The sequence below is a fragment of the Marmota monax genome, unplaced genomic scaffold (assembly GCF_021218885.2).
Source record: "Marmota monax isolate L192 unplaced genomic scaffold, Marmota_monax_Labrador192_F-V1.1 WCK01_AAM20220418_F8-fsc00011, whole genome shotgun sequence".
NCBI classification, from domain to species: Eukaryota; Metazoa; Chordata; class Mammalia; order Rodentia; family Sciuridae; genus Marmota; species Marmota monax.
In genome coordinates, this window is record NW_026693082.1 from 20,159,230 (window position 1) to 20,183,474 (window position 24,245).

At 39.4% G+C, this 24,245-nt stretch overlaps 1 protein-coding gene across 3 annotated transcripts in view; it reads right to left on the reverse strand.

The window, feature by feature from the left end:
- Positions 1 to 24,245, reverse strand: part of Lrch1 (leucine rich repeats and calponin homology domain containing 1) — a 186,984-nt gene that overhangs the window by 92,073 nt on the left and 70,666 nt on the right. The window lies entirely within an intron of this gene.

Below are 24,245 nucleotides of genomic sequence, written 5' to 3' on the forward strand. Positions count from 1 at the left end.
AGGGAAAGAACCACCGCTTTTGAAAACAGTAACTCAACAATTAAAGAACACCTTTTCCTGTCCTGTATTAGGAGGGTCTCAACAATATTAATGAAAGATGTTCAGTAAGTAACAGGGATCATATACTTAAGTAACTACATCCTGACTAATAGGGGAAGACACATCAAAAACTTAAACAGGGGCTGGGATTGTGACTTAGCAGTAGAGAGCTCGCCTAGCACATGTGAGGCCAAATAATTATCGTTATTTGGGTTCTAGCCTCAGCACTACATAAAAATAAATAAATAAAGATAGTGTGTCTAACTACTACTAAAAAATAAATTTAAAAATTAAAAAAAAAAACTTAAACAGGTTAATACCACAGATAAAACAAGTCAAAGATCTCCCTTTTCGGATCATCCTTTCATAAACAAATGCACAAATAAACAGAAACAGAACTAAATGGATTCACAGGGGGAAATGTAAAAAACTTTGAAGGAATGATTCTGGTAATATTTAATCTATTCCAAACCATATATAAAAGAAGGAAAGTTTCCAAATTTATATTTAAAAGATGAGGTATTATATTGATACTATCATCCAACAAAGAAGGCACACAAAAGGGAAACTGCATTCCAATCTCTCCTTTAAATACTGATATAAATCCTGGATTTAAAAAATTAGCAAATTGGGCTAGGGTTGTGGCTCAGTGGTAGAGCACTTGCCTAGCATGTGTGAGGTACTGGGTTCGATTCTCAGCACTGCCTACAAATAAATAAAGATCCATTAACTACTGAATATTTTTTTAAATTAGCAAACAGATTTGAACAGCACATAAAAATATCAATATACTATGAAAAAGTGGACTTCACTCTTGGAATATAAGTATCATATTAAAACAATTCACCATATAAATGGAACAAAAATGAAATAGCATATGATTGTCTCCATGGATACATATAAGGCATTTGATAAAGTACTATGTTCATTCTTTCTTTCTTATTAAAATATATTTTATATATCAAAAATTTAATCATTCGCAGCTTTTAAAATTCAATCTCTGGTAATTTTACTGAGTGGTGCATTTATCACCGTGTATGAGTTTTAGAACATTTACATTCAATTGCTTAAAAAAGGAGAACAGTTGGCTATTTCTTTTACACACACTCACACACCTACATAAATGACAGAGATAATGCTTTAAATTACTTTAAATCGTAAAAGACTAGTAATGTTACTGTAAAGTCAAGATAAGACTTCACTACTACTCTTACTACTAATTTGTGTTATCGTTTAAATAGCACTAGTCAAAGACATGAGATGAAGAAAAGAAAGAAAAATCAAAATTGTAATGGAGAATACAGAATTATCATTATTTGCAGATAATATGATTGTTTTCTTGGAAAAATGCAAGAGTACCAAGAGAAAAACCTGTTATAAATGATATAAGAATTTTATAAAGATACACAGGAGAAAATTAATGTGCTGAAACAATAGTCTTTACATACACCAACTAGAACAGAAGTTAATAGCTAAAGGGGCAGAGGTTGTGGCTCGGTGGTAGAGTGCTTACTTAGGATGTGTGAGGCCCTGGGTTCGATCCTCAGCACCACATATAAATAAATAAAATAAAGGTATTATGTCCACCTCCAACTAAAAAAAATAATAATTTTTTTAAAAAAAGATAATAGCTAGAGGGTAAAATACTTAGAAAATCATAAGAAATGGGCAAAGGTTATATGAATGAAACTTTAATATGCAACTCAAAAGTCAAGCCCACTAAAAAGATACTCCATGTTTTTAAATACGACTAAAAAAAAAGACTCAGCATCAAAAATGTGTCAAGTTCTGTAGCTTAATGTCCTATAGTTGTATGGATGTGCAATTTTTTTAAAAGTAAATTCTTGTGTTGTTAAAATTCTATGTACAAAGTCCCAAATGACTTTAAAAAAAATTTTAAAAAGTAAAAAAAAATGTGTCAAGTTATCTTTAAATTATGTCTATATAATTTAATGCACTCCTAATTTTAAAAGCATAGATTATTTTCTAATTTGCAGTTATTAGAAAAGTTGATCCTAAACCCACATGGTAAAATCGTGCAAAAATAGTGAGATGTCTCTCTAAAAAGAAGAACACTGATGGGAATCATCTCTCCCGAACATTAAATACACATGGTAAGGCACTGTGGAAATCTCAATGGTACAAATTACAAAGACAGGAGATGGGTCAAAGATACATATGTCTGGAAATCAGTGATGCAATGAAGGGATAAGATGTGAGTTCAGTAAATAATATGAGAAAACCAGACAGCCATCTGAAACAAACAAAAACAAAAAAGAAAGATTATTGTACACCTCACACAACTTTAATCTCTATTAATCCTAGATGAATCAAATGCTTCACATTGTGAAAAGTGAAGCTATAACAACACATGGGAAACCTGTCAATGATCTTAAGATGGGGAAAGCCTTCCTGTGAATAGCATAAAGCCAGTCTGAAATATTTGACATATAAAAGTGAAAACTTACAGTTTTACAACAAACTTTACCATAAATACAGATGATAATAAAAAATGGGGGAGGGGTGGCAGATGGGAAATCCTTCAATTTATAAACCTAACAAGTTGATCTTTTATAAATGTAAAGAGCTGCAACAGTCAATAAGAATAAGACTGGGGAGTAGCTCAGTGATATTAGCATTTGTCTACATGATTGAGGCCCTGGGTTCCATCCCAGCACTGCCCAAAAAAGAAAGAATGAGTCTGAACACAAAATTAAAATAAAATAAAATAAAAAACCACCAGGCTTACAGAAGAGGAAACACAAATGACTCCTAAGCTTAGGGAAAAAAAATATGACAGACCTTAACTGAAATAGAGGAATAGAAATTACAGCTGCATGGGATAGTATTTTTCACCTCTAGGGGACTAAAAAATATTTTTAAAATTGATAAAGACACTGTTTAAAACTTTTTAAATCTAAATTAAAAATTTGAATTAAAAATGTGAGATATTATTTAATTATAAAACAGTGCAGAGGACATGGTGAAAGAGGGATATGGAAATGAAGACAGTTTCGCAATGTCAATCAAAATTACAAATGGAAGGGGTCAAGAGGAAACAGAGGTTAAATCAAAGGTATAAAGTCGCAGGTATATAGGATGAATACTTCTAGAGGTGGGCCGTGCCACCTGAGACAACGGTTCATAATACACTGCAAATTAGAAATTTGCTGAGTAGATTTTAGGTAGCCTTACCACACATATCTATGCAAGATGACACATATCTTAATTTACTTGACTCTAGTTCCCATTTCACTATGTACACATTTATCAAAATACTGGTTGTATACCTTAAGTACACAGAATAAGAAATTACAAATGTGCATGCACTTCAACCTAGAAATCTTTTTTTTATCTACAAATATATATATGCAAATAACACATTCTTTTTAGCAGTTTGAAACAGTATAAAATAGAAAGCACTTTAAATATCAGTAGAGGGCTGGTTAAATATTAATATACCATTGATAAACAGCACAAATAACACTGAGGTTAAATCAACCAATACATACTATCAAGAATTCCATTTCACATGATGGAATGTAACCTTAAGCATCAAACTCTATAATGCAACACTAATTCCACACAGGCACTAAAATGAACGAAGCAGCTCTCTATGGGTTTTTATGGATATTTATACAATTATTTAGCTATAAATTGTCACTTCACAGTTATACAAGAGACTGGTAAAAATTGTTGTTTCTAGAGAGAAAATCTCTGGCTGGGAGGACAGGATTGAGGATGAGGATGACTTCTCACTGTGGATTCGTTTGTACCTTCAGAAACCTGAATGCACTGCTTATCAGATTAAATATATAATATGTAATATATATATTATTAAAACATATAATCTGCATATGTGTATGTATATATACATATACATATATATATGCATACACACACATAATCATATACACACAATCTTTTTTAAACAACAGATCTTCCTATCAACATCCTTATTTTAATTCCCATATTTTTTATTGGTTCATTATAACTGTACATAATGGTGAGCTTTGTTGTTACTTATTCTCAAACTCACGACATAAGACTATAATTTGGCCAATATCATTCCCCAGTATTTCCCTTTTCCCTCCCCTAGTCCCTTTCCTGTACTCTACTGATCTGCCTTGGATTTTCATGAATCTCCCCAACCCACCTTTCTTTTTCTTCTTCCTCTCTAGCTTCCACATATGAGAGAAAATATACAGACCCTTCTGAGTCTGGCTTATTTTGTTTAACATAATGTTCTCAAGTTCCATTTCATTTTCCTGCAAATGACACAATTCCCTTCTTCTTGATGGCTGAATAAAATTCCACATTTTCTTTATCCACAGCATCCCTACTCTTTATCTACATACACGAAAAAAAATCGTATTTCATTTTAAAAGGGTTAAGGAGACAGAGCAAACTATGTAGTGAATCTCATTAAATTAAAGGAAAAATAGAGCAAACTTTCCTTCACGCATGTTTAGGACCACACCAGAAAAAAGTTCCAGAAATCTCTTAAAATTCTTTCCTAGACCCAGAGATTGTCATGTGCTACAAAGCTGGAAAACCGCACCCCCCCACACACACAAATGTATGTGTTGTTTCCTTCAGGTTCAACGCGAAGAAAATTCCACTCAAGCTCATACAGAAACTACTGCGGCATATAATCTGGTACTGCTATGACTATTTAGAATACAGATTTTATTTGCTCTCCCTCCCTTCTTATCTTCTCTTCCACAGTCTCCAGATATCAGGGGAAAGTTCAGCATTTTCTCCTTCCCAGAATTACTTCCTGGCAGCTTGACTTGCATCCCAGCAGCAGGGGCTGTGCTGAGGGCCAGGCAGAGCCTCTCTAGAGATGGGACTGGTCCTCCTCCCTAAAATTGGGAAGAGGTGGTACATTTGGTAAAACCTTAATTTCCTCCTCATTTTAACTATATCCACTCTCTTAAATTTCTGTTTTTAGATGTGCTATTTTGTATGTACTTTTTCAGGAACCCTTTTTTGAAAGGAGTCAGGCTATGAATTACAAAGAAATAAAGTTATAAGGTGATGGTAGTGGGCATCCGCCATGTCTAGGCCTTTGTCACCCACCAAATGAGCAGATCTCTATCCACCTATCAACCTGGGGTTGTGTCATAGTTTCTACATTAGAGGGAAAGAAACTGTATTACACACTCTATACACAGTCTTTCAATGCCTATATAGAAATAGTTGGCTAGGTCAGTATTGCTGAAGTTAGAGAGGAAAGCTTTCCCTGTGTCTTTGTTGAGGTTAATTAACTAAATGTTGAATTCTTTATGTGTTCATCAACATTTCCTAAGTGTATGGTTTCTACAGAAACGTAAAACCATCACACAGGCCTGTTTTCAAGGAATTTGAACTTTGAAAAGTAAGATGACAGAAACCCAGAATGAACTAGAAGGCAGGATGTCTCTAAATGTGCTTTTTTAAAAGTCCAAATAAAGAGCCAAACGTTGGCTGGAAGGGAGATGAAGTATCTGGCAAGGTTCACCAGCAGGCCAGACACCCAAGTACCAGAGGGGGCACTTCATTTAAACCACTGTATGGGCCCATTACCACTACCTATAGACGAAGAAACTGAGGCTCACTTTGGGTTACTTGTCCAAAGCCACATGGGTAACTGAAGTTTGATTTCCTTACACAAAACCACGATTTTTCCATGCAATAATGCCAACAAGACCATGATGAATCCTGTCACTATATTATTGGAAAGATACAGCAATTAAATCTTCACTGCAGGGGACTGGGGATATGGCTCAGTGGTAGAGCATTTTCCTGGAGTGCATGAGGCCCACCAAAAACAAACAAACAAACACCAAAATCTTCACTGCATTTTGATTTGTTCAAAACAACCAAAATAAAAACATGGTCTGTGTATAAACTCAGAGAGTAAGAAAGTTATAAACATCATGTACAAAAAGGAAAGTACTACAAATAATATGTCACTGATGGGCTTAATTCTGGAAGTGACCACACATAGCTTGCTAAGTGGAAACCCTGGCTTGAGCTGCTAACCAGACCAATGTTACGGGAAACACTGTTTCACTGAATGGATTTTCAAACATGGCTTGTGTTTTCTACTTGTGTCTGGGTATCATTTAATTCTCAGTTAACCTTGTTACTGGAAGACAGAGTGCAAAAAGAATGGGTATGTTTGTTTTCCTATGCTTTACTTAGGCTACTGTGGAAATCATCCTGTATCTCTGGGAACAGACTAACCCACAGTAGGGAAGAGGCCCAGAAAGGAAGGCAAAGTCAGTCTGGATTAAGATGCTTTGACTCTTGATAATATGGAAGGGATAATCCTATTGCAAATGGTGGTGGTGGGATTACACTGAAATATGTTCAAAATGTTTCTAGTTACCTGAAAACAAGGAAATAAAATAAAGTCTAATGGAAGAAGGGAAAAGGGAAAGGAGGGAAAGACCAGGGAGGGAGAAATGGAAGGAGGTGGGGAAGAAGAAAAGAATTAATCAATTTAGGACTTAGCTATAATTAAAGACCTGAGCTGGTGGTCAGTTAGTACTGCCCATAGGACATAACTTGGCCTTTGAAAGGCAGATCCCTTTCAAGAGCAAGAGATCCCCAGCGGGGCGTTGCTCTCCTCTAAGGATTACAGACTCATGGGGGTGTAAGCAATGAAGGTTTTCCTACTAGGAAAAGACCGAAAGCATTCAGAGCTCATAGGTAACAGGCAAATGTTAAGAAGGCAAGTGGTATACTTGTCTTGAATGACAGCAAAACTGGGGTGCGGTGGGGGTCAAGGGCTGTGATAAAACCCAACAGGATATGAGTGACCCAAAAGCAGGCAAGCTTCTAAAAGTTGGAGACAAATATGGGTAAAGAATGTGTTTATTTTTGGTGTGTATTGCTCTAACTCGATTATAAAGATGTAGAACTATCAACGAAACAGCTTAGGAGCTGTTTCCCTAAATAAAATACATGACTAGTGTTTCTCAACCTCATTAGCACACTGGAATCACTTGGAGAGGTTTTTAGAATCCTGAAACTTGGGACTTACAGACAGAAACTTTAGGATGAGATTCCAACCTCAAGATTCCCAATAGGGCAGTTGATTCCCACTCTTCTACAGCAATCTCAGGTGAGGAGAGGACCTGGCCTGTGTCAGCTTTCCCCACCTAAACCAGGCCTGAGCAGGTGGCACTCTTCTAGGGACAGGGGGTGCATAGGAGGGGTATACTTGGGACACCAGGAAAATACCTTAGCAGGTATCCTAATTTGAGAAAGGAAACCAGACCCAAATCATTGCTAGAGTCAATTCTTACTCCAACTTCCTTCTCAGATAATTTCTGAGACAATTGGAACAACAACAGTCTAGCCTGGAATGGAGTTTTGTGTATTTTGAACTGGCCCTGAGCATAGAAAATTCATTTTATTACTTCCTCATTGGATCCTCACCTGAACCTGGTGAAGCAGGTGTTACTACAATTCCAAACTATGCGCAGACACCAAGGGGCAGAGAACTTGTCTAAGGATGTGGGGAGCCAGCAAGTAACAGAGTCAAGAACTGAGGCAGTATGACACAAAAGTCCTTCTTGAACTTTTAATGACCAGGCTCTGTAGGACTGTAGTACAGGGAAGATCAGTTGCTCATGTGCTTATAATTTGTAAAAGGAATAAAAGTTAACTGACCCACTTCAGGTGGCTGGTTAGCAGGCATTAAAAACATTCCGTAATTCTGTCCTAAAAGTAAGTGACCTCAGCCCAGGTCCCTGGTATTTTCTCCAGAAAGACAAGCATGTGTGGCTGGTCTCTGTCCTCCACCCAGCCCAAGCTGGGAACTGTCCTTTCTTGCTGGAAGCCCACCCTGGGGTCTAGTGCTGCTGTGGGGAGCCAGGTCCACTGAAGCTCTGTGCAAACACTCCCAGGCAGCAAACCAACCGGAACCCCAAAACCATGCCCTCCCGTGTCCGCTTCTTAATTGAAGCATTCACATGAAAGCTGTACAGCCAGAAATAAAACAATAAGTGTCACCCCTGCCAAAATAAGCTTTGCAAATCCCTAAAATAAAGTAGCCAAGTGAATAAAAATAAGCAGGGTAGGGTAGAAAAACAGTCGGTGGAATCCAGTGCAGTCAGTCCGAGGGGCGGGGGCATGGTGCTGTTTTTGTTTAAAAAAGGAAAGTGGTGCTCCGTGAGGAAGGGACAAGACCCCCCACGCTCCTGGAGCAACATCCTGAGTTTCCAGCCACCACAGCCACAATGCACAAGAGCTGACGGACTGGGACAGCTGGGAACTTTGCCCGTTGGTCAGATGAAAAGGCCCAGTCTTGGAAGTCAGTATCATCTCCAGTTCCAGCAACACCAAAGGAGACCATAAACATGTTATGGAAAATTAATTTCAGAATTCAGTAAACCCCCTTATCAGAGAGAGGTACCTCCAAGGTCCCTAGTGGATGCCTGAAACCACGGACAATACCGAGCCCTATGCACACTATGTTTTTTCCTCTACGTGACAAAGTTTAATTCATAAATTAGGCACAGTAAGATAATAACAACCATAACAAATGATAAAATAGAACAACTGTAATAAGATTAATAAAATTATGTAAATGTGATATCTCTCTCTCTCTCTCTCTTGAATGACTCAATACTCAATATAATTAATATTTTTGGACCATGGCTGACCATGGACAATTGCAAACAGCAGATGGGGGGACTACTTATTAGAGCTAACCACGACCTCAATAACTGGGTGAGGTATGTGTCCCTCACATATAAATCTGAAGCCTTGGCTCACCCCGTGTGCATGAGACCTGCTGTTCTCTATTACTGAGGAGGGATGCTCCCTGCCTGGCTCTCGCCTGGTTCCTCCAGGAGTCAGGGTCTCTGGAGACAGCCCCTGGGTGGTGGGATAGGCTGGCATCACCTGTCCTCTATGGACAATTTATATTCCTCTTCACCTAGACAGGCAAGGAAGGGCCTCCAGGAAAACCCCAGCTCTATCTTTCTATCTGTCCTGAACTTCCTCTGCTTTTCAAAGTCCCCAGTGTCACTCCATTCCCCTGGCTTCCCATTCCTCTCTCCACAGTCACGGGACCTAGGCCCATGGTTCAGCACCCAATCACAGGAGCACACATTCAGAAAGGAAGTGGAGTAAGGGAAGGTGGCCCCAGGCAATGGGACAGAGCCCAGGGCTGACTCATCCCCAGCTCCCCACACAAAAACCACCCAACAGGGACAGGGTTAAACTGGCAGAAATTAGACATAAGATTTCTAAAAGTTTTGAGTGAATCCAGTTCTTAGACAGCATCTCAAAGGGATCAACAAAGAAATCGTGTCAAACAACAGAGATCTCAGAAGCAATTCCTCAATGTGGGCCAGGAGGTTTTCTCCTGATCACCTACTTAAAATTTCAACATATCTGTTTTAGCCACCCTACTCTTTCTATGGTTTCTTTTTTTTTTTTCTTGGTTTTTGGAAACTGATTTACTTATGTATTGTGATTGTTAATTTTATCTCTTCCCTTACTTAAATATAAGTTCCATAAGGGTTAGGATCTTGGATATGAAGAGCTCATGGATACAAAGAGCTTAAAATTTGTTAAGTGGATTCAAAGACAGATATGGCTGGAAAATTTGGGGGTTAGACGGCTTGAGTTCAAATCCTGGTCCCACCACATAGCAAGGTAGACCAGGAAATAATGATTTAACTTCCCTTTGCCTTGGGGTTTTCGCCTGTAGTATGAGGGTAATAATAGTACTGAGTTATTGAAAGGATTAGATGAGATGATACATAAAAGCCCTCAGAGCAGTGGAGGGAAGCATTCTGGGAACAACCTAGCAATCTGTTAGCTATTATTAGGTTCCACGAGACATCAAGAAATAAGGTTTGAGCTGGAGAGGAGCTTAAAATTTAAGCACGCAAAGCATATTCCATATGCAAAAACAAATGAGTCATGCTACTGTACAATGAATGAAAAATCTGTGAAGGTTTCCCTTTCCACTAAATTAGCACTCCACATTTTTATCTAGCTCCATCCTTGATCAACATATCCATTTGCTCACTCACCAAAGAGCCAACCACACGTGCTTGATATATCTGCATCTCACATACCAAAGTTGTGGCTTCAGTTCTAACAATCTCACAAGGCAGAAAGGAAGACAGGAATGGAATTCTAGAGAGAAGTGGGGGCACAGGTTACTGCAATGGGGTTCCCAAGGTGCAGAGGTGCCCCAAGGCTGGCAGGCAGGTACATCACAGTTTGGAGCTTGGCTGGGGACAGGGTACCCCAGCAAAGCAAACTAAGGGCAGCTGCTCAGCATATGGGAAGGGCTAGAGATTTAGAGTCCTCTAGGGTGCAAGGGAGAGAACAAGTCTCTGGAACTTTCCATTTTGAGTCCCTTCCCTATATCACATGATGAAATATTTGATGTCTAACAAATACTTTGCTGCTTTATTAAGCTGAGCAGCTGATAATAGCATTTCACTAGCAGTTCCTAGACAGTCTCTGCCATAGAGTAACTGGAAAAAGATCCATTCCTAGTGATTAAGGGATCCCACAAATGCTTCGAGGTGAGTCATTGGGGGAATGCAAAGAATGTGAGTCCCAAGGACACTAAGGAACACTGACCTCCTATACATGCAAACTTAAACATTGTCCGAGTGGATTTTTGTCATCGAGGGAAAGGCAGAGAAGCTGGCTCTGTGGACTCAGGACTGAACCTTACTATCAAGGATGAAACCAGGCACCACTGTGAGTAGATGATTATATAAAATGTCAACATTCTCAACAATAAAAGACATGTAAATTTACTGGAGGAGGAAAAAAAGCCCTTTATAAGAAAATGACCAAACCATAAAGTTTTCCCAGGACCTTTACCTTGGTTGGGAGCTTCTAAAATCAACTATTCTGACACACAGTCTCTTAAGCTTCAATTTATTACATAACCCTGATTTTCTTTTACTATAAACTTTTAAAGTAGCAAATAAACCAAGTACAGTTACTGGGGAGGCTGAGGCTGGAGGATCCATTGAGACCAGTTCAAAGCCAGGCTGGGTAACATAGGGAGACTTGTTCCAAAAGAAAATAATAAAAATTAAAAAGCAAATAAAAACAAGAGGAAAGTTAATCCTACCCCCCAAAGGTAGAGGGGACATAAAGCTTTTATGGTTTATAAAAAAATTCACATATATTATTGATTTGCCTTTTAGAGGCAAATCAAACTTTATATTTCATTAAAATGTACTATAAATAATCTTCAGTATGAAATGATCATCAAAGGTAAAACGACAGCCCCTCTAAGAGATTGTAATTTAATACAGAAATGTGTTAGTACATTTTTAGAGGATTCCAAAAGAAATGAATCTTCCCTTCCATGAGAACTAAATTATAGATCCACTAGCCAGATAGCCTGTTGCTCAAATTACCAAACTTCAGGAATGGGTCCTGTTAAACTAAAGTAGAGTGAAAGTGACAACATCATTTTGAAGTAGAATTCATGCATAATTTAGAATTTATACCATAGGGTGTTAATTACATTAGTAAGTTTAATCTCAAATGAGGCCAATGATTCATACCAGTTTCATATATGTTCCTTAAAGAAGTCAAAGAAAGAATTATGACCATAAATTTTACCAAAAAAAAATACCCTCAAAGATATTACCAGTGATATTTTTAAGTACATTAAAAGTTACATAGTTAAGCTTAATATCCCATTAGAAAACAAATCTTAACATATGTTTATTTGAAAATCCACAGCAATTTTCTTGTATATAATCAAAGTATAATTTTTATTGTTAATGACATTTTATAAGTATAAAAAGGTTCAGCACAGCCTAGATTTACATGTTCTTTTATTGTTGAAAATTATAATTTTATTTATATGTCCTTGGAAAACAGACATTATTTGTGGAAATTTTAAATTCAGTTTTGTTATTATTTGGATGAAATGAGAACTTAAAATTTCAATTTAAGTCTTTGGTTTTAAAAGAAGGAAATGAGCAATTCATGATGCTTTCCTGTACTGTAAAGGTGTCTTCTTTAATAGGGTCACTTGACAAATATTTATTGTACACCTACTAAATGCCAGGAGAGCTAATCGCACTGAAAATTTGGCCTTTCGTGGCCATTAGAGGCTTTTGAGCAGGGCCTGACTCCTTTCCAAGTCTCTCACTAGAGCAAGGACAGGAGAAAGGAGACCAGAGGGAGGCTGCTGCCATCATCCAGCTAAGAGAAGGTGGGCGGACAGCAGAAGTGACAAGAAGTGATCAGACTCACGCTGCCTCTTTTGAAGATGGAGCTAACTGAATTTGCTGACTAGATGCAGTTTGAGAGAAAAAGAGCAGACAACTGACTCTAGGCTTTGGCCTCAGGAATGAGAGGAATGGATTTTCCATCCTCAGATTGGAAGCCTGTGAACAGATACAAGAGGCAGGTCAAGGGTCATTTTGGAGCCACTTACATAGAGATACCCATCAGGTAGGGAGGCAGGCAGGGCCAGAGCTGGGGGAACAAACGTTGGGAGCTGTCTGACTACAAATGGCATGTAAAGACATCAACTGCAAAGATCACCAAGGGATTGAGTGAAGACCTAGACCTAGGGCCAAGCATGCCCTGGGACACTCCAACACACAGAGGAGGGAAACTGAAGGAGACAAGCAGGAGTGGTCTATGAGGAAGGAGTGGATCCACTGTGCCCAGTGCCCCTGCTAGGCCAATAAACCAGAATCAGAGAAGAGATGCCTGCATTCCGCCAAGTGAAAGTCACAGGTGACCTTGAGAAGAACAGTGAAAGGGAAAGTAGGAGCAAAAGCCTGAGTGAAGTGGATTCAAGAGAGAATGGAAGGAATAGTCCAACTCCTAGAGAAGAGGGTGGGGGTGCTGCTTGCCAGGGGCTGGGAGGAGGGCGACACAGGGAACTTTGTGTTGAATGAGTAAAACAGTTTCAGTTTTGCAAGATGAAAGAAAACTAAAGAGGTCAAAGAAAAGTCATCACCTGTTAAGTCTGTTCAACAAGACTTCATTGGTACTGGAGGGAGGCTCACAGCAGCTAGGCGGCACCCTCTCAGGCTTTCTCACCCCTGGAAAAGCCACCAGCATATTCTCTCCACTTGCTTATCACTTATTATCTTCTGTGAGGCATATACCATACTAGACAGCATATACACAGACGAGTGAGAGTCAAGTAACTCAGAGTCGGACTGGGGAGACAGACAAGTAAACAAAAGAATATGTGCAATGATTAGAACTACATTTTATCAGCATGGTGAGATCTCTACTGCAAAGATTGGGAAAGGCTTCAAAAGGCAGGGACTGGTAGGCTGAGTCTCTGGTCAAGCATCTGGGCAGACAGGACAATTGATTCCAGATTGATGGGCCTGACCTGGATAGAATGGAGGGATGGGGTAGCTATTTGAGGAACTGCTACCAGCAGGTGGCTGAGGCCCATGGTTCTGATGTTGAGCCGGAGCCATGGAGACTGCTTGCTGTTAAAGACAGCAGCCAAAAAACTCCAAGGGGAAGTAAGGCACCAGGAGTGAGGCGAAGGCGGTTGATATGGAAAGGAAGAAAGAACAGGGAGACAGGAGACATTTGTGAGGTGGATCTGGCAGAGTTTAGTGATCAATTAAACATGGAAAGTGAAAATAAAGAGACAGAGCTCAGGGCATCCAGGAGTTCCTGGTGCGGCGAATGCCCAGAAGTATGCTACTTGCTAAAAGAAAGGAAATAACTTTGAGAGTGATGGGGAGGGGGAGTCATCAGGAGGTTAGTTTCTTTTTTCTCTTTTCTTTTGGTACTGGTGATTGAACCCAGGGGCACTTAACTACTGAGCCACATGCCCAGCCCTTTTTTGCATTCTATTTAGAGACAGGGTCTCATTGAGTTGCTTAGGGCCTCACTAAATGGCTGAGGCTGGCTTTGAACTTGTGATCCTCCTGCTTCAGCCTCCCAAGCCACTAGATTTCAGGCATGTGCCCCTGTACCTGGAAGGAGGTTAGTTTCTGAATCAAAAGAGGTTAAGACATCCATTGGCCACCAAGCACGCTGGCCCCTGAATGGTGGGTCTGAGACCCATGAAAAATAGCTTGGCTAAAATATAAGCTTGGAAGATATCAGCATCTAAATGAAGAATGTGACGTCATACTGGAAAAATGTGGGAAATGAGTAGAGAATGAGCTAGAAAGAACCTCCCAGCAGCTGCTGCCATGAGGCCAATCCACTCTCTTCCCATCACAACTTCTCTAAGTGGGAGGGCTTGGCGAGTCCTGGAATTCACACCTCCTAACCAGTGTTATCTCCACCAGAGCACTCTGACCCACATTTATGACTCAGTTCAATAACAACGGTGGTGTTACACTGACACCCTGACCAGGTGTGTGTAATTCACTGACAAAATTTAATTGCTACACCCGAACTCACTTTAGGAAACAAACATGCTCTAAGCATTAGAAATAAGAATTCATTCAGTTATAATTAGGGTCACTATCAATTCCCCAAACAAGAAAAATACTGCAGGCTAAATCTTTAGCCAAAGCAACTAAGAAGTTAGACTTCTTCCAGAAATACTTCCTTGGACAATTTTTTTTTTCTTAGCCCAAAAATATGAAACAAAGGATGAACTGTCTACAAAGTGCCTGGTTTTCCAATTTTTAAAGTTCACGTTTAGCTAGGGCAGTGCTGATAAGAAAGGCATTTTTGTGATGGTGACTGAATATAGTATATTCCATTGTGGGAACATGAATTTTAAGGCTAGAAATAGTTCATTTATTTCACATGATTCCTGCCTTCTTTTTTTTACAAGTCCACTTGGAAGCATCTTGGTGAATTAAAAAGTAGTAAGAATGCTGATTAGAAAATGGAAATGTTTCACATTATTTATTTACCAAAAACCATAGTAGAAACAATTTATTGAAACAATTTAAGTGGATATATTTAACTGGTGTATTATTTTTAAACATACTATTTCTCAAAGATTTAATGCTTATTCTCTTAAGACTTCTCTCTTCTCCCCTCATTTTGTTCACGCAATTTACTCAATTAGAATTCATGAATAACAAATAATTGCTCACATTTTCTTAAAACAAGAGGTTTTCTCAAAAGCTCTGAAAAGCAGTACTGTTGGTAGAAAACATTCGGGTGCTACCCCCTTCAAGTCTTTTGCATTACGCTTTAAATTTGAAGACCAAGAGTTTTTATCTTTTCATTGTTAATTGCTCTGCAAACAATGTGAAATTCAAATCTGTTAAAAACTCTTTTTCTTCCCCTGAAGTTCAAGCTGCATATTAGTCCTGGGTCAAAGTGGATGCAAAAATGAGGCAAAACTGCCCAACTTTTGCAATGAAAGTTCTCTAGATCTTCCCCCATGATTTAGTGGGTAATAATCACCACCACATATGCATATGCATGGGGAATACATAGGACACCAGGCTAACTAGAAAACGGGGGCTTGCTGGTACTATATACAGGCCACTGCCACTATTGAGCACTTTCTATGTCATATGTACACCAAGTGTTTTCTATTAGTAATCTCATAAAAACTTGCTGGGCACAGTGGTGCATGCCTAAGACCCCAGTGACTCATGAGGCTGATGCAGGAGTATCCCAAGTTGAAGGCCAGCCTCGGCAACTTAGGAAGACCTTGTTTCATTATTACCAAAACCAAAAATAAACAAAATAAACAGAGCTGGGGATATGGCTCAGTGGTTAAGCACCCCTGGGTTCAATCCCTGGTACCAAAAATATAAAGGATAAACAAAAAACATTACTGGGCATGTTATTCCCACTTGCAGAAAAGAAATCAAGACACGGGAAGGTAAAATAATTTGATCTCCAACACACAGCCAACTCACAGGCTAAAAAGCTGTGAATATACTTAATGCCACTGAATTGTACACCTAAATGCAAATGGCTAAAGTGAAAATTTTTTTCCACATTTTTATTGGTGCATTATGGTTGTACATACTGATGGGATTTGTTGTTACATATTCATACGTACCCACAATAAGACAAAATAATTTAGCCAATACCACTCCTGTACACTTCCCTCCCTCTCTCCTTACCTTCAACAACTGATTTCTTTCCTTTACTGGTCTCCCTTTGATATTTAGGAAATCCACTCCTATCTTTGTCTTTCTTTTTCTCTCTAGCTTCCGCATATGAGAGAAAACATAGGACCCTTAACCTTCTGAGTCTGATTTATTTTGATTAACAAGATGATTTCTAGTTCCATTCATTTTGGAAATTTTCTTTAGGGCTGAATAAAACTCCATTGTGTATATATACCACATTTTCTTTATCTATTCATCCACTGATGGACACCTACACTGGTTCCACAGTTTAGGTATTGTGAATGGTGTTGCTATCATCAGGGGTATGCATGTATAATGTGAAAAATTGTATGTGATCATTTATCACTATAAAAATCATTTTTAAAAAGAAAAGATGACTAGATACAAACTTTATTGTTCATACCAAAATAAATTCCAAATAGATTAAAAGATTAACAGCAAAGAGAACATAAAATCACTTTGGGATTTTTAAAAAAGGCAGAAAATCTGGGATTTGACCCAAGCAATCTAGCTTCAGAGTCCATGCTACATACTAATGGTCTTCCACAAATTGCTAATTTATGGGTAAAAGCTACCCAAAATGTTATTATATACCCCACCTCATTATCATCAAATTAAGTTTCATCATAACTCAGTGTTTCATGGCTTGCTGGAAATTATGGAACGCAGCAGGCATGTCTGGTAGCTGAATATGTGGGGGCAAAACCCCAAGCCAAGGTAGAAAGCCGCCCAGCAAGTCCAAAGCATGGCATCTTGTTTGCTCACCGTGGAGAGTCAGTCTCAACCAGCGTGAGACTATGCACCAAGTGCACTCGAGAACCTACTTTTGGAGCCTGCAGTTGAGGGAGAAATGTTTGCTATGGAAAGGACGCAGAAAATAATCACACTCGTGTTTTAAGAAACCACATGCATACAGCAGAGAACAAACAAAATTACAGTTTTCCAAAATACCTCAGAGTTGAAAGCTTGCAAAAAGCCTCAAATCTTTCCTACGCATCTAAAATAGAATTTTGAGAGAAGAAGGAGGGGCAAAGCTATCATGAGGTCTCCCTGTGGCCTTCAGACAGATGGATTCCCAGACCTAGGGAGCATTTTCATACCAGGAGACAGGAGGAGGGGGGAGTGGAATGGCAGAGTAGAATGGGGAGGGGGAGACTGCAGAAAATTAGAGAAAACCAGATCTACCCAAAGCTTGAACTTAGAATGAAGATAGTGAAAATGCTTTCATATATGATTGCCCATCTGGTGGATTTTACCATCTTTCATATATTAAATTTACTACTGCTTTATCACCATTGTTCTGGATATCAGCTTAGCTGCACTGTACAGAGGAAGCAAGGTAAGTCAAAATGCAGCTCTCACCATGCATTCAAAACTTCAATGCTGGGCTGGGGATGTGGCTCAGGCGGTAGCACGCTCGCGTGGCATGCGTGGGGCGCTGGGTTGGATCCTCAGCACCACATACAAATATATATATATATATATATATATATATATCCCTCTTTAAAAACAAAACACCTTAATGCTGAGTGTAATTTCCATCAAACTGTGCAGTCCTGCCTGTCCCAGTCCCAATTTCTTAATGCACACAAAAGCTTGGCAGACAATTGAAAAAGAAAGAGTACTGACTGCTTAGTAGCACTCTTACCAAACTGTGGAACTTCAGAGATGAAGTAAATGCCCCTTAAGATTCTTATACAACTGGTCAACGCTACTACAAGAAAAAGTGATCTACAGACTCAGATCCCTGCTTCACAAAAGCCTTAAGTCCACCCTCGCTAAATCTAAATTATCAATATCATTCTTGGATAACTTTTCTAAGGGAGTGGTAATAATGAATAGTGATAACCTTTCAACCACTTTGGAAGCTAGGACCATAAGGAGAAACTCCATTTTTATAACTTATAATCAACAGCCATTGATAGGAAAAAACAATATTGCTGTATCAACCACTGACTATGGCCCCAGGGACCCAAATCCTGAATAAGCTCTCCAACTTTCCATACGGCCATTATCATCAATTTTCAATGAGCGCTCATTGAGCAAATGGCAAGAATAAGACACACACACACACACACACACACACAGCAGTCAGTTGCCCTGTGTCCCAGGAATGAGATCTACTGATATTGTTATTATTATCCTTAAAAGCCCAAAGGTATATCTCTGTATGTTTCCTTGTCCAGAATTCCTCCAAAAGCTCACTCTCCTTCTCTTTCTCTAACCCTGGGCTTTCTTTAAAAATTCACTGGATCACCACCCCCTTGGGGAAAGCTCTGTTTCATCAACAAAAGGGATATCTGCTTTTCCTAACTCATTTTTGTAGGGTGGACCATATGAAGGCTCTTACCCATATAGCCCTGAGACCAAGTGTGTCTGATAAAGCAGAAAACCAAGTTCCTCGAGGGAAGTGATGTGGGACACCCATTCAAGCCTGCATTGCTGGCTCCTAATTTGTATATCTGCTGCCATTTCTCCCCATTTCTCAGTCTTCACCGCTGGTTCACATGGACTCACCGAGGCACAGGCCATTCCCCAGCCCACCTGGCAGTAGTACCACAGAGCCTTCTGCAAAGTCTAGGGCTCCACTGAGCCCCCCCATGTTGGAACCCAGGATGGGGGCAGACTCCTGAGGACAGAACCAAAAGGCTCCGGTCAACAGCCCACCCACCACTTCATTAGCTGCTCACCAGCAGCCAAAGACATCATTCTTATTTATTTTTACTTGTGCTGGTCACACGAAGTGACACAAAGTATCTTTTCATTGAACTAGTATAGAAAGGTTTAAAATTGAAGTAACAGGTGAGACTAAGAAATAAAGGGCAGAGATGGGCTGCAAACCCTCGGTTTCTATTGGTGGTTTTATCCCTTGGGGAAAGGTGCCTCCCCCTCCTCACCTGCCTCCCATAGAGGAATTCTATCCTGTTGCCTCATTTGTTCTTAAAATCACTCATTTTGCCCCTGGGACTTTCTGTAACTTTGCCCTTGGGCTTTTGCAAATGTTTCCCACAGCTTACCAGGAACCTGGTATTAAAGTTCTTGGGAAAGGCCCTCTGAAATATCTTTATTTCTTTTCTGGAGTTCAGGGAGATTTAGCAGGCTGCCATCAAATTCAGAATGAATAATACATACAAAATAATCTTTTAAACTTACAAGATGGATAACCCAATGGGCACTCTGGTGCTCTTTGGCAGCAGGAGCAGAGCTAAATGTCATCTATGCAGCTCCAGGACATGTTTCCATGATGTGAATTAGACCGGCAAAGGACTGATGGTGACATAGTGCAGGAGTCACCCAGGTTCATCTGTGATTCTTCTCACATATTACTTTTTTTTTTGGCTGTTATTTATTTTTTAATTTTTTCAATTTGTTTTAATTAGTTATACACGACAATAGAATGTATTTGTGTACTTTGATATATCATACATGGATGAGGTATAATTTCTCATTTTTCTAATGGTACATGTTGCTTTTGTACCTCGAGGTAACAGCAACTGGATGCAAAGCTTACAGTGAAGCTGACCAGAGAACTCTGCATGGCACCAGGTTCCACCCAGCCTGTTCCTCTTATAGGCTGAGCCTGCTGGGCACTGTGCCCCCTGCACAACCCTCTGCATGATTTCCACAGATCTCTGTGCTTTTCACTCCTAACACTCACCATATATATATATCCTTTCTTACATTCCCATCTATCAAGCAACCTGAACATTTCTTAATAAAAGTCATATTTACCAAAATGTGTCTGTATATAGAGGGATTTAAAGTGTCCTGAACTGTGCTACTGTTTCTACTATGGTTTTGACTGTCTTGTTAGTGTTCTGGTTGCAAAGCAGCATAAATTTAGACGGGTTGTCCCCACCCTATAATACTCATTAAGTCATGTCATTGTGAATATGATTTTGCAGAACCCTGAGTTTCAGGTATATGAACATTGCGGTTATAGCACAGACACTGTAATGGTAATACAGGTCAGGAAAACTACCGAAAAAGAAAAAAGAATGTGGATGACTCAAGGATATTACATGGGTCCAAAGCTTATGAATAAAAAGGAAAACCTAGAAAGAGGGACCTATATTTAGCCCTAGAAAATATGCAGTTGTTGTAAGTGATCAACAACCAAGAACCATGTCTAGCCAGGAACAGTACTGGCAGGCTCCAGTGGAAAAGCAGCTTGGACACAGCATCCTTCTAGGTCTTTGATTCAGGAGTGTGTGTGTGTGTGTGTGTGTGTGTGTACATGCTAGAGTAAGGTGGACCAGGGTTGAAAGGAAGAGAGAGAAAAGGAGAGAAAGACTGGGGAAAGACAGGCAGATATAATGATATAAAAGAGCACCAAATGAACTCTTCCTCTAATAAGCACAGGGATTTGCATAATTTATTTAACTTCTCTGGGCCTCAATTTTATTCCTGCCAAATAAAAAGCTTTAGCCATATCTAAAATTCTATAATACTAAGCAAGAGAGTTGGAGGCAAAACCCTTCTTGGTGCGACCTTAATTCCCAGAAGGACAAGTGACTTAGCTTGCATCACCTCTATATCACAAATACTATTGGTCACCAGTCACAGAAGCTCATCAAGCCCACATTACAACCATCAAATTTTTACATACTCATATCCTCTCAAACTGGTCAACTGGTTAAATTAGATCTTTCTAATTGGTCTATGAGATCATATTATTTCTTCTCTTTCCAAAAAGCACCTTTACAAGTAAATGGCAGAACCAAAATGCAAATTTAACCCTAACAAACTCAAAGCTGTTTCCATTCACCATGCTGTCTGAATAAAAGTCACAAGAGGCATTTGAAAATACCCATAAACATTAATTTGAGAAGCCTTCATCAAGAAATTAAAGGAAAACACTGCCTGGTGTTTATCTCACTTATAATGAAAACAGGATGTCCGGATATTATGGTCACTTGCTTTTTCTTTTCTTTTTTTTTTTTTGCTTTTTTGTTTTTTATTTTCACTTTTGCATAAACCCACAGATGGGGGATGGTTAATAAAGACAAAAGTAAACATGGCTATTTATTTGATACATTAACAGATGTTCTCCTTCCTCTATGATCCTTAATTTAAAATTAGAAAGGCAATATATACTCTCAACACAAATTTTATTATTGCTCTCCATGCCATACCCACAGTGCCTAATAGTGTAACAAAATCAGAACTGTGGCTTAGAACAAGGTGTTGTAACTCATCTTGGCACACAAAAAGGTCTAAAATTCATCTAATGAAAAAATCACATCTAGTATTACAAATTGTGCACACATATGACATTATCATGGTTTCCATGCTTAAAATTTAATTAACAAGAAGCTAATCAATACACAACAGAAGTGGTCTCCCTTCACAACCCTTTAAATTACACACAACATTATTGAATATAAAACCTATGTTAAGCATGTGGAAGATATAAAATTATGAAAACTTATTAAAATATCACTTTCCAAGTTCACAGCCTATTTCTCAGCTGCAATTTAACTCAACTCAACCCATATTTTAAAAAAGGATCACTCTGTGCCAAGTGTTATCCGGTGAGCACTTTAAAATAACAGAGCTCAATTGTGACTGCCTTTAGGATGCATGTCATTGGATGACCCAATTTGCAACATGCCAAACCCCTTGTTATCCTTCAGAAATGAAATCTCCCATCTACTACATAGTTATCACCCATCTTTCCATCTATCCATTATTCACTCAATAAATACTTTATATGCCTATATTGGGCCTCAGGGATTTCCATACAGAAAGTCACTCTTCCTGCTCTCAGTTTTCTAATCCAGTAAGGAAAGTGACTTGAGAAACCAAAATAATTGTAGTAGGATGCTGATTTAAAAATATATCTTCCACTATACCCAAGTCATGGTAGCATTACTCACAGTAGCCAAAAGGTGGAAGCAGCCCAAGCGTTCATCAGTGAAAGAATGGATAAACAAAATGTGATAAATACATACTAATGGAACATTATACAGGAAATTTTGACACAAGCTACAACGTGGATGAACTTGAAAGACTTGGGCTAACTGAAATAAACCAGTTAGAGAAAGACAAATACTGTAGGAGGCCAGTTTTAAGAGGCACCTAGAATACAGAGAGTGATTAGTCCCATTCATAGAATGCCTGTGACCAGGGGTGGGGGAGGAGAGAAAGGGGAGCTATTATTGTTTAATAGGCACAGAGTTTCAATCTGTAAGAAGAAAAGATTTCTGGAAATGGGTATCATCGGAGAGGACTGCACAACAGTGTGGCGCTACTTCCTGCCACTGAATTGGACACAAGATTAAGATGATGAATTTATATTACACGAGCATTTTGCCACAATTAACAGAACAACTGGGAGGAGGGATCCATATTTCCCATGTTCTTTCCCACTACTCCTATCAGGAAGTGACCTCTCTGTTCTGCCCACACCAAATGTGAACAGGCCTTTGTGACCACCTCAGTGATTACAATGCAGTGAAATAATGGTGTGACTTCCAAGACGAGGTAGGTTCTGCCCAATTCTCCTGGAACACTCCCTTCAGGAGCCTTCCTCCACCATGTAAGAAGTCCGGAGGCTACCACCTGGAGAGGCCAGGGGAGAAAACACTGAAGGAGATTCTCAGGGGTCCCAGCTATGGACTCTTCCAGGTCCCAGCCTCAGATGTGTGAGCAAAGAAAGCTTGGGGTTGAACTCAGCTCCAGCCACCCTCTGACTGCTCCTGCAGGAAACACTCTAAGCCACAACTCCCTAGCTGAGCCCAGCCAAGCCCCAGGTTCACTAATAAAATAAACTATTGTTATTGTTTGTCTTTGTTCAGGCCCCATGACAAACGTACATAGATGAGGTGGCTTAACCAAAGGTCATTTCTCACAGTTCTGGATCCTGGGGAGTCCAAGATCAAGGTACCAGAGAATTTAGTCCAGTGAGGATCTGCTTTCTAACTCACAACTCTAATCTTCAACTCTAATCCTCTCCCCATGTCCCTGTGAGGCAGAAGGGACTCCTCTGGTGCCTGTGCCTTATAATCACATTCATGGGGGCTCAGAGATTTTAACGTGTGAATTTGGGGACTATATGCCATTCAGTCTATAGCACTGGCCTAGGCTACTGTTTGGGGGTGACAATAGCTGTGTGGAACACAGAGAGACACTCATTAGAGGAGGTTAGACTAGAATACTCCTCCAACCGGGGCTGAGAGAGTCAGGGAACACTGAAACACTTCAGCTCAACTGCAAAATGCCGACAGGATGTCACTAAGCATTCAGGCAAAGGAGAGGGCTGGGAATTCAAAAAAATAAAAGGGTACAGTTGCAAATGTAGGTAAGGAGGCATGGTTCCAATGTGTGCTAGAATAGAAATGAGGGCTAAGACAGCATGAACAGACAGTCCAGGGTTTCTATGAGTATGACTCAGAGGCTGTGGGCTAGTGAAGGTTTCTGTTTATTTTCTTTTATTTATTTATTTATTATTTTAGTACTGGGGATTGAACCCAGGGGGCACTCTATCACTGAGCTACATCCTCAGCCTTTTTTTAAAATTTCATGTATTTTGTTGAGACAGGATCTCACTAAGTTATCCAAGGTGACCTTGAACTTGTGATTCTCCTTAGTCTCCCAGTTGCTGGGATTATAGGTCTCTACCACCATGTCCAGCCACTGAAGGATTTTAAGTGAGAAAGGAACAGAAAAAACTTCATTGGTAGGAAGATTAACTGATCAGAATGAATCTGCCTAACAAAATTCTGCTCTACAAGGCTACTGTAACAAGGGTTCTTTTAAGTGCATCTTGAAAGAGTCATTAACATATTTGGAGTTGGTAGATTAAGCCACCATGGTATTAATAATGTCATTTTCCCCCTTCATCTTTCTAAAACCAACTGCATTACCAACACGAACAGCTGAATTCTATCTTTGCAAGGAGACACTCCCCCTGACACACCTGCCCAAGCTTCCACCTGTCCCAGGACCTTCTCACAACAGAAAACCCATTGATTCCCTAAAAGACTTTTCACCTCTGTGGATTCCCTAAAATCCTCAGCAAACTCAAACCACCATTTTAAAAGCATTCATGTCCCTTTCACCAAGGAAAAGTGAAAGAGCTTTAACTGAAAATACAGAATGATCAGTTGCAATAGCCCAAATCTTAAAGAGCTGGGATGGGTTAGAAAATGCAAGAGATGG